This window comes from Vitis riparia, chromosome 7 (assembly GCF_004353265.1).
Source record: "Vitis riparia cultivar Riparia Gloire de Montpellier isolate 1030 chromosome 7, EGFV_Vit.rip_1.0, whole genome shotgun sequence".
Taxonomy (NCBI): Eukaryota; Viridiplantae; Streptophyta; class Magnoliopsida; order Vitales; family Vitaceae; genus Vitis; species Vitis riparia.
This window is the reverse complement of record NC_048437.1, coordinates 11,999,146-12,010,921: the sequence shown is the minus strand read 5'-3', so window position 1 is coordinate 12,010,921 and position 11,776 is coordinate 11,999,146.

Here is an 11,776-nt window from a genome sequence, read left to right as displayed (position 1 = left end):
CCTTCATTTATCCTAATTACCTCCATGATCTTTGTTATTATTCCATAATTTTCGTTATTACTTAACCTCTTTTATTCTAATTATAATTTATGATGATAAATATGTCAATTTGATGATCTATAATAATTTTTTTTAAGTTAATTTTATTAAATAACCTTAATTCATAAAGTAAGAATTAAGTAATAAGTTTTAAGTCAATAACTTAATTATAATTTAACTTAAAGTCAATTTAAGTCATTAAGTAACAAATATTAAGTTTTACCAAACACATCCTTAATCTTGATTTAAACTATAATGCTTAAAAGAGACAAATGATGATATTTGTTAGGAGATTATGAATGAATATATTAAAAAATAATTATATTATTAAAACTCTATATATCTAGATTTATTGTTGAGGGATTAAAAGCTATTTTTATAAATTTTTTATTTCATATAGATTTTTTTCTTATAACTTTAAAAAAAAAAGGAAAAAAAAGAAAGAAGAAAATATTACTTTTTGTAAAGGTTATATTTTGACTTATCCAATTAAGTGGTGTTTGTTTGTTTAACTTAATGCTAAATGCAATTTATTTTTAGACTTTAAATATTTGTTTTGTTATAAAATATGAGATTTTGTCGGATTATGAGAACTTATGAATGACCATCCACATTGATGTATATCTCTTTGTGACTTTCTATGAAAGAGAGATACCTTTAATGAAAATCTATTTTATTCTCTTTCTACATTCTAATTTCTCTTTCTTGTTTTCTTCTCATTTCATTTTATAATTTTATAATACGTTATCAGGGATAGTATCTACAAAAGAAATATGACAATTTTTTTATATTCAAATAAATAAGAAAGACATTCTTCTCTTTAGAGAAATAGAAAGACATTCTTGCCTTCAGAGAAATAGAAAGATCTCTCTTCTTTCTCACAAAAAGATATGTGATAAACTTATATTGATTTTCTACTTTATCACCCTTTGACTCTCTATTTTCACTTATTTTATTTGAATACATAAATTTGTACAATTCCTATAATCAGAAGTTATGGGATAAATTATAAATTATAGGGTAAATTCATAACAAAAAGTTATGAAAAATATGTGCAATCCCTATAACCAAAAGTTATGGGGAAAATGATAAAATTACAAATACATGATTAGAAATTATGTATAATATCCCTAATTATTTATTTTTAATTATACAGAATAATTAAAAGTTATACCAACCAATATTATAGCCAGAAACTATAAAGTAAATAAATAAATAAATGTCCATAACCTGAAGTTATGTACAAATCTACATAATGAAAGTTCATAGCACGAAACTATGCACAAATCTACCCAATGAATAGTTCATAGCCTGAAGCTATATATATATATATATATATATAAACAGTTCATAGCCTGAAACTGTGTACAAATTTCAATATTTTCTTATTTTTGACAAAATGATCATAATTTAAAGTTATGAAAAATATTGGCTTTTAATTTTTTGTACTCACTTATTTTTCACAACAGGAATTATGGAAAATAATTTTTATTAACAATAGTTTCATAGCTAGAAGCCATGCATACAATTTCTAATTCTCTTGTATAACCAGAAGTTATTCAAAACAAAATTGTTAATGAATCTTGGAGCTATGATCAAAGAAGGAAATCAAGCGTTCCTGCAAGATCGCACAAAAATACTGATTTTCCTTCGTCATCATCTCCATGAAGGTTTAACAAAAAATGAGCTTTTGATGATAAATCACCAGTCTTGTCCAACTAGATCTGAATCATTCCTTGAAGTGAATGCAATATTGTCCCAAACTCATGGACAATGACGAGGACGTAGTCATGGTTGTGGAAGAAATCCCCGATACCATGGTTCTTACAGTAATAGTTCACCAAATTCTCAGAAAAAGAAAACCTCATTGTACCATCAGACGTGGAATAATACTGAGGTAAAACAAAAAAATTGGAAGTGTTTACAAGATAAACCTCCTAAGAACCATGAGAATAAGTGTTATAAATGTGGTATGAAAGGACATGGTTGCGTACTTGTCATACGTCCAAACATTTGGTCGACCTTTACCAAACATCAATAAAATGAAAGGAAGTTGAAATGAACTTCATTGATAGTGATGACCAAGTGGATCTAACCCATTTAGATGTTTCAGATTTCTTTGAGAATCCTAATGGGAAAATTGACCATTTAATTGGTGAAGAAAATGTTTGTTATGATTAAACGTTATGTTTTTATTTAGTTATTTGCAAATAGGTTTATTTTGTTATCATCTTTGAACACATTGTTTATTGTTCATCTTTTATAGTTTATTTCACATTTTATGATTTATCATTTAAATTATTTTTTTTATTTATACTTGAAGATACATGGATCTCTCTCATACCTTGATCCATCACTACAATTAGTTTGATTATTGAAATACTTCATAGTTATTTCATGTATAAATTGCTCCACACTTACAAAATCAAATGTGTGAGATATTTAAGAAATATATAACTTTAAATTATCTTTTCATATTTGTTTTATTATGTTATATATATGCTCTCATTGCTTTTACACAACTCATTAAGTCATCATCAATCACTAATATTTTTCCATTGATTTTAACTTTTTCTCTATGATAATATTTCTTCAATAAAGACGAGGTCTTTATGACAATGTTTTATGACTTGTTACTTTGATGAAATTCTTGTCTCATTAATTGCACAACATTGATGACATAAAATGTTAATACTATATCAGGTGATGAAAACCTAATTAAAAGCTCCATAAGAGCTTATACTATGTCACTAATAGTGTTTGATTTCATGTGAATGACACTTTATACGATGCTAGATCCAGAAGAATCTTGTAAGACCAACTTGGTCCCCTGGGGTAAAAGGTCATATGGATGTACATTACAAAATCAGAAGTTTTTATTTAGTGACTAGTCTATCTATACACTTAAAAGGTAGAATGACATGTTGTGCAAATTATCATTTTAATGAGACAATTTTCTCATTGTTAAGGGGAGAAGAGTCAGTTCCAAAAGAACAGTGTGAAATTATTTGGAATGCATTGACTTTGACTTATCTTAATCCTCGTACAAATCAATGTGAACTAAAAGTTCAAAGGATCATTCATTTGCAAAATCTTGCAAATCAATTACCAAATGTTTTCATTGATACAAAGAAAGTGACAAAGTCATATATTCCTGCCGCAAATACTCTAGCACGGATTGATGTCCCTATAGGATAGTTAACAAATGAATCTAAGATACGCCAGAAGCGTGGTAAACTTGTCAGCTCAAAGGATGTAACTCCCTGGAAGAGGAGAACCCAAGAAAAACTTGATACTCTAAAAGAGATCATCAAAATGACTGATCAGTTTAAAATTGATATATTTAGATTCCCGAAAGAGGCACAAATAATGTAGAAAACCCCTAAAGAGACACATATTGAATAAGAAGCCCCCGAAGAGGCACAAGTACCTGAAAATTGATGAGATCTCAATTGTTTATTTACATATGGAGAAAAAGGGGGATTGAAATACTCTTGTCATTGACAATATATTTTCTTTCCAAATAGTTATTGACATCATAAGAAATGATGAGGATCCCAAAGTAGAAACTATGAATGAATGTCAACACAGAAAGGATTGGCCAAAATGGAAAGAATACATCAAAAAAAAAAAAAAAGACTCATTATAAAAATGAGAAGTATTTGGACTTGTAGTTTAAACACCCGAAGGTGTCAAACTTGTTGGATGTAAATGAAATCATGAGATATAAAACGTGACTCGTAGCTCAAGGTTTCCCACAGAAACCTAGTATTGACTACGAGGAAACATATTTTCCTATGATGGACGCAACCCTATTTAGATATCTAATTTGTTTAACAGTCTTAGAAGGACTGGATTTGCGTCTCATGGATGTCGTTATTGCATATTTACATGGATCTTTAGATAATGACATACACCTTGAAGCAAAACATTGTAGCATATACTTAATTAAGCTATAAAGAATCTTGTATGGATTAAAACAATCTGGACATATGTGGTACAATCATCTTAGCGAATACTTGTTAAAAGAAGGGTATGTGAATAACCCTATATGCCCATGCATTTTCATTAAGAAATCAGAAATCAGATTTGCAATTATTAAAGTGTATGTTGATTACTTAAATCTTGTTGGAACTCCTGAAGGGCTCACAAGAACAACAAATTACTTGAAAAAATATTTTGAGATGAAAGATCTTGGAAAAACAAAATTTTGTCTCGGCCTGCAAATTGAGCATTTTCCAAATGGAGTTTTAGTACATCAATCAACATATATTAAGAAAGTTTTGAAGCATTTTTATATGGATAAAGTGCATCCTTTAAGTTCTCCAATGGTTGTTCGATCACTTGATGTGAAAAAAGACCCATTTCGTCCTTGCGAAAAAAATGAAAAATTACTTGGTCCTAAAGTACCATATCTTAGTGTTATTGGTGCACTTATGTATCTTGCCAATTGTACATGTTTAGACATTGCTTTTTCCATCAATTTATTAGCAAAATACAGTTCTGCTCTAACTCGAAGACATTGGAATGGTATCAAACATATATTGCGTTGTCTTCGTAGAACTACTGATATGAGTTTATTTTACTCAAGGGAATCAAAACAATAATTGCTTGGATATGCAGATGCAAGATATCTTTCAGATCCACATGAAGATCTGTCAAACAAACAATGGTGACCACATCATCAAATCATTCAGAAAATACTAGCAATTCATGAAGCAAGTAGTGAATGTGTATGACTAAGGTCAATGATCGAACATATTCAAGAAACATGTGGACTACTTTCCGTCAAAGGCAATGCAACCAAGTTACACGAAGATAATGTTGTTTGTATTGCACAAATTAAAAGATGATTCATAAAAGGTTCGGTCATGCAATAATATAGTAGATCTATTCACAAAGGCGTTATCTTCGACCACATTGAAAAAGTTAAGGTATGACATTGGAATGCGAACATTGAGAGATCTACCATTTGAAATGTTGAAGAAATCATAATCATGTTTACATGAGAGGGAGAATGATAATATGGATATATTGCATTTTTTTTCTCTTTGTCTAGGTTTTGTCCCATTGGGTTTTACTGGCAAGGTTTTTAACGAGGTAATTGTAGTAATCCAAAAGAATATTGTACTATTTTTCATTCACTAAGGTTTTTTCCCATAAAGTTTTTCCTAGTAAGGTTTTAATGAGACATATTCTTATAATCATCTAAGGGGGAGTGTTATAAAATATGAGATTTTGTCGGATTATGGTAACTTGTGGATGATCATCCACATTGATATATATCTCTTTGTGACTCCCTATAAAATGGAAATACCTCTAATGAAAATTCATTATATTTTTTTCCTACATTCTAATTTCTCTTTCTTATTTTCTTCTCCTTTCACTTTATAATTTTACAACACGTTTTAATTTTTTAATTTTTTAATTTTTTATTGAATAGAAAAACCCAAAATATTTTTTTATTTATTGCTTGTTTTAAATTTTCTTTTATTTATTTTTTTGTTGAATACTATTTTTTTTTTAAACAATAAAAAAAATCTCAACATGACTCTTATCTTATTAATATTTAATACTTGACAAAAACAAAATAATAACAAAACAAACAACTTGTTACTTTATACTATTAAGTTGAAGTTAAATTAAGTTTTATTTATTTATTTATTGATTTTTTTTTTAAAAGACACCACCTTAATTATTATATATTTAAGAACATTTTTATAATACCAGCATTACCCTTTGAAAATTCCTATTAATTTGATTTCGAGTTTTGACTAAAGCTAAATAAAAAATTAATTCAAGCATATCCATATGCATTGTGAAAATATTGTATAATTTATTTGTGGGTTTTGTTCTTCAATATATCCATGAGAATATGATATTTTCACTTATTTTTATATGATATAATAATAAGAAAATACTATTTGTCGTAGAAGTTATATTTGAACTTATGCAATAAGCTACTCCATGTATGATGAAACTTTTATAATAATGATATTACTCTTTAAAAATTATAACTTTGATATCGGTTTAACTTTAACTTCTAGCTAAAGCCACACAAAAAAACTTAAACAAAATAACGAGTGCATGGATTCATCATAAGATTTGCTATGTGAGAATGCATGTGAAAATATTGATATTGCAAAATTTACATGTAGATTTTGACCATCTTCAATATATTCGTGAATACGACATTTTCTCATTTTTAAAAGTAATGACATATGGTGCAAGAATAAAAAAAAAAAAAAAAATTATTGCTTTTCATAGAAACTATATTTAGACTTATACAAGAGACTATTCCATATCTAAGAAAAAATTTATAATTCTAGTTATACCCTTTAAAAATTATGACTTTGATTTCAACTTGAGTTCTTGATAAAGTAAAACAAGAACCTAACTCGAATAATACCTACATGTATGCATGCATGAAGATATGCTCATAAAATATGACGTGTTACGGTGCATATAAAAATATCGGTTTTGCATAATTTATTTGTTGATTATTCATTTTAATTAACATGAATTATTTTATTTTTATTTTATTTTTATTCTTCAAAAAAGTCTAAGACATGTTATGAGGTAAAATTTAAAATTGAGAGAGAAGTCAAATTTATTCATTTATATTCTTCTTAAATAAGCAAATTCTTAATTTCTATAATTTTCTTAAAAAGCAATATACATAAAAAAAAAAATGAAAAATTTCCAATTAAATTTTCTTCCATATGACAAATTTTACAAGACAAATCCTTGCCTTGTAAAAAAAAAAAAAAAAGATATGTCTTATCATTGTAAGCATTGAAAAGCATTAGGCTCATTGGTGTGAGGTATGGAAAAAGTAAAATTTTTGTTTGTATGCCGAGAAATTTTAGGGAAAAAAAAAAAAGAAAATAGAAGGAAAATTTGAAAGTAAAGGAAAAATTAATTATTTTTCATGTTTCTCTCCCTCCATTTCAATGGCTGTTGGGCTTCAAATACTAGCAAATTTCAAACTCCAACTCCATAAAGAAGGATGTGAAGAACATGTATAAGGATATATAAAGAATGAGAAGGAAAACAAGGTATAAATTTCAAAAAGAAAAGAAAAAAAAAACATTGTATGGTTAAGCCAAAACCCGAAAGGCTTGGTTTGGTTAAATTGAGAATTTCTTCTTGAAGAATGGTTTTAAGAGATGCCCTAATGAGCATGAGCTCGACACAAATGAAGATAAGAGTAAGAGATTTCTCATAATATGCTTATGTATGTTGGTGACATCATTTTCATAGAAAGTAATATGGTCATGATTGAAAATTTTAAGAAGTCATTCATGATAAGTTTGAAATTTACCTAACATGGGAATTTTGCAAACTTTTTGAATTGCTTTATAGGAATAAGGTCAAGCAAATAGATAGGAAGATTGTGATTCAAAAGAAAAGTATGCAAAGAGCTAGTGACGAAAGTCTAAAAAGAAGAAGTTCCTCTATGCTATACTCTTATAGAAGTAGGTTTGAAATTGAGTGAGAGAGACCAAAGTGGAGAAGTTGATGGAACTCCATAAAAAAGCTTAGTTAGAAGCCTCATGTCTTTGATAGCAAAAATATCATAATTAGGGTTCTTTGTTAGTATGTTGGGTAGCTTTATGAAGTCATCGAAGAAGAAGGTGAAGTATATTTCTACAAAATGTCGTACCAAATAGGGCCTCACTATCTTGAGATTTATTTTTTCACAATTGTAGTATCTAATTAATTAAGATATAGTAAATTAAAATTACTTTGAGACTCATACCCTAATTGTAATTAGTCGTGTCTTGAAAAAGAAAAATTAAATGTAACTTAATTTGAGTGTCATTAACCTTTTCCAATGCCTTTGCATATCATGGCTTACTCCTTGTTTGAAGAATGTCACAAAGTTAATATTCTAACATTGTTATTGTGAAAATGATTCTTTTATTAAAAGGAGCCAATGGGCAATTGTTTTAATTTGTCCGTAAGATTTATTGTATCTAAATAAAAAATATAAATATTTTATATTCTGTTTTCTTGAAGTCTTTTACAGATTATGAGTTTGTTTGGAAATTATTTTTAAAAATAAATTTTTATTTTTAAATTTAAAAAATATATTCAACATGAATCTTTTAATTACTTTAGAAAAAACTAAGGTATCATAAAAATCTAAACTACTGAATGAAAATATAAAGAGTAAAACTAAGGTATAAAAGATGAAATTAAGTACAAAGAATGAGATTATGATACAAGTGAAAGGGATTAAGGGTCTGTTTGGTTGATGTTTTTGAAAAATGTTCTTAAAAGCAGTTTTTGGTGTTAAAAAAAAAAAATTGTATTTGAGATTGAATTTTGGAAAACAGTTTTTGTATTAAAAAAAAAACATGTTTGATTGAGTTAATAAAAAAGTTTTTTAGAACAAATAAAACAAAAAAACATGTTTAAAAGTTATTTAAAAAAAAAATTAATAAAGTGTTTTGTTCAATTAACTTGATATTATAAATATATAAATAATTTTTATATGCACAATTCATTTAAATTAAAAAATTCTTCCCTTTTAAAATTTTTACACCAATTATAATTTTTTAAAACAAAGAATGACTTTGTAACCATGTGTAAATATATTAATTTCAATAATTTAAGGAAGAAGAAAGGGTTTGGGGGTGTGGGGGTTAGGTGGACCTTATCTTTGTGGAAACACAAAAAGCAACTAGAGAAACACAAAAAAAAAAAAAAAAAAGGAAAAGAAAACACAGAGAATAATATGTTATTTGAATAGTGAAAAAACAATGAAAATATCTTTTTATTGTTATAAAAAAATGGTTTTTGAGAACACAAAAAACAAAACACCTCCCCTTCCCCAAACATGTTTATAGTATTTTTTGTTTTCAAGAACAAAAAACAATTCTTTAAAACAACAACCAAACAGACCTTGGGTACAAAGGAACAAAATCTAAATACATACGTGGTACAATTTAATTGGTCACATTATTTTGTAATTACCATTTTAGCATTGTAACCAGACCTAAACTTTAATCTTACATAGAAAAGGAATAAGCTTATGACTTTTTTTAACGTGAGTGTAATGATTATCATGTATTAATACAGAATAAATTTTGAATTTATAGTTGTATGAAAATATTTTTCATATGTAAAAAGGACAAGTAAAAGACAATATATTATATTAGTTGTTTCAAATAAAACAATGTGACATATAAAGGAAAAAGACGATATTTATGACATGTCAAATTTTATCGTATCTTCAAATAAGATAAGGACATGTATCATATGGTGAAGGGAAATGAAAGATTTCTTATTCGTTATAGGGACTTTCTTGTCTTTGAAGACATACTTCCACCATAAGAAGAGTTTAAGAGATTTCACCTCAAGTTTTGCAGGTTAGATAGAAGAGTTCAAAGATTTGAAGATTTGAAGAATAAGTTCGAAAATTGAAGATTTGAATTAAATATTTAAGTCGAAGATTCAAAGAATGAGTCCAAAGTGTCTTTGATTTGAGAGCAAGCACTTCCACCTTAATACAATATAATTCAAGCCAAAGCACAAATCCAAAGACTTAGTAGAGCCCAAGTCCAAAATCAAGGCCCAAGTCATTCAAGCTAAGGCTTTTGGGAGAAAATCCAATAAAATATCCTTTCCCCATCTTCTTTTTCAAAATTTTAAAATAAACCCTCAGTCACATGCTGACTTCAAAATGGGACCAAACATCCACTTTATAGCTAATTAAAAGGAAAAACAAGGGGCGGCAAGCAAAAGGACCACCACTAACTACCTTTTTACTTATTTATTCCTAAGTGCTTTTATTTACATCTATTTACATTTCAAGATAATTTATAATATTTTGAATAAATTACAAAACTCACCCTAACCCTTATTTTTAAAATGAATAATATGACTCATAATTTTTTTTCTTTTTAAAAAGAAATATTGATAAATGTTTTTTGATTAAAAATATTTATTTTATAGTTATGTTATATTCATAGACATTAGGGATGACAACTTGAATCGATGGATCGTGTTCTACATGAATAATAATCATGTAAAAAACATAAAACTAAATTCTACTAAATTATTAAACAAGTAATAGAGGGTTTAAGTAATCTATTTAATAATTAAATCCTCTTATTTAATATTCAAGTTGGTTAAGTCTTGTAATATATGTCTTTATAATTAATGTCTTAATCAAATATTTATGATTGAATTGACCTATATATTTAAAAATAAATTAAAAAATGAGTAAATAAATAGTTTAAATATATAGTTAAATTAATTACCATATTATTAAATGAGTCAACTTGGATCAACTTCGTGTTATGCAGTTTTACCCAAAAATTACCTATATACTAAATGAGTTATGCAGGCGGACACAAATATAACTTTAATCCATTTACACTCAATTCAAACTTGTAAAAAGTAAGTTGGATTTGTGTTGTGTTGACAAATCGTATCAAACTTGTTACCCCTAATTTACATCATAATATTCATTTTAATTAGACAATTACTTACATCTTGTATTGTTTGATTTATAAGAAATTAAAAAATTATTTTTTTAATCAATAGTAGTTTTAAAATTTAGTTGAAAAGCTTATAAATTAAGAAATAATTTAATATCAATTTTATTTTATTTTTATAAAAACTTTATGATATCACTATTTTTTTTTTAAAAGAATAAAAAAATTAAATGTTGTAAAATAGAATGAAACACAAATTAGTTTTGAGGATCTCCTTCAATTTAGGCAAGATTTGGTATGGATGGTATTTGAACAATTTAGTTAGGCTTGCATTAAAAAAAAAATACCAATAATAAGGAGGTTGACATGGGTTAGCATTGAATGAATGAGCTGCCCCAACTAACACTTTGAGACATTTCACATTGCCAAAAGTCTAAAAAAGTTCACTTATTTGCTTTATTAAGTCCTATCATAAGATTGAAATTGAAATCTATTGACTTTCTCCATCCACACCATTATCTTTATGATATGCTTTCATAAAAAATAAAAAAAATAAAAAATTCTAATTTAAGATAATATATTGTAATTTTGCATTAAATTAATAAAATAATTTTACCTTTTTGAAAAGTGTATACATTTTGTCTATATTATAGTCATAAATTTTAAAAACTCATACCATCCCACTTTCTATAAATGTATGGAAAAATTTTATTGATGGGTCTATTAGAAGTGAAAATACCAATTGATTCCTTTTTTTTCATTCTCCAAAAAGTATTAAGGAAAAAAAAATATTAAAAAAATGATTTTTTTTATATTTAATTTCAACATAAAAAAATATAAGAGAAAATAAAATATAATTAAAATTAGATAAAAATTATATATCTTTAAAGGAAAAATAAGTAAAATGGGTTTGGAGTAACATATAAAATAATTTATTGGTTTTAAATTTATTTTTTTTTTCTTTTATTTTTTTTCCTTCATATTTTCCTTCTTATTTTCGGGAAACGGGAAACAAATAGAACCTAAAAATGTTTTCTAAATATATATAAATGAGTTGTTTATAAAATTCTATTGAGAAAAATATTAGAAGATATTATTCCCAATTCAATCTAAATTTTGAAATATTGAAATAAAAAAATATTTCAATGCTTTCTGAAAATCACTCACCTACCCCCTTTTTTTTTTTCCCTCGAATTTGTTTTAATATTGAAGTGGCATAAAGTAATGTAGAGGGAGACCTTTCATATCGGCTGGGCTTGCCTTGAATTGCCAGCGCAGAAAAATCACCA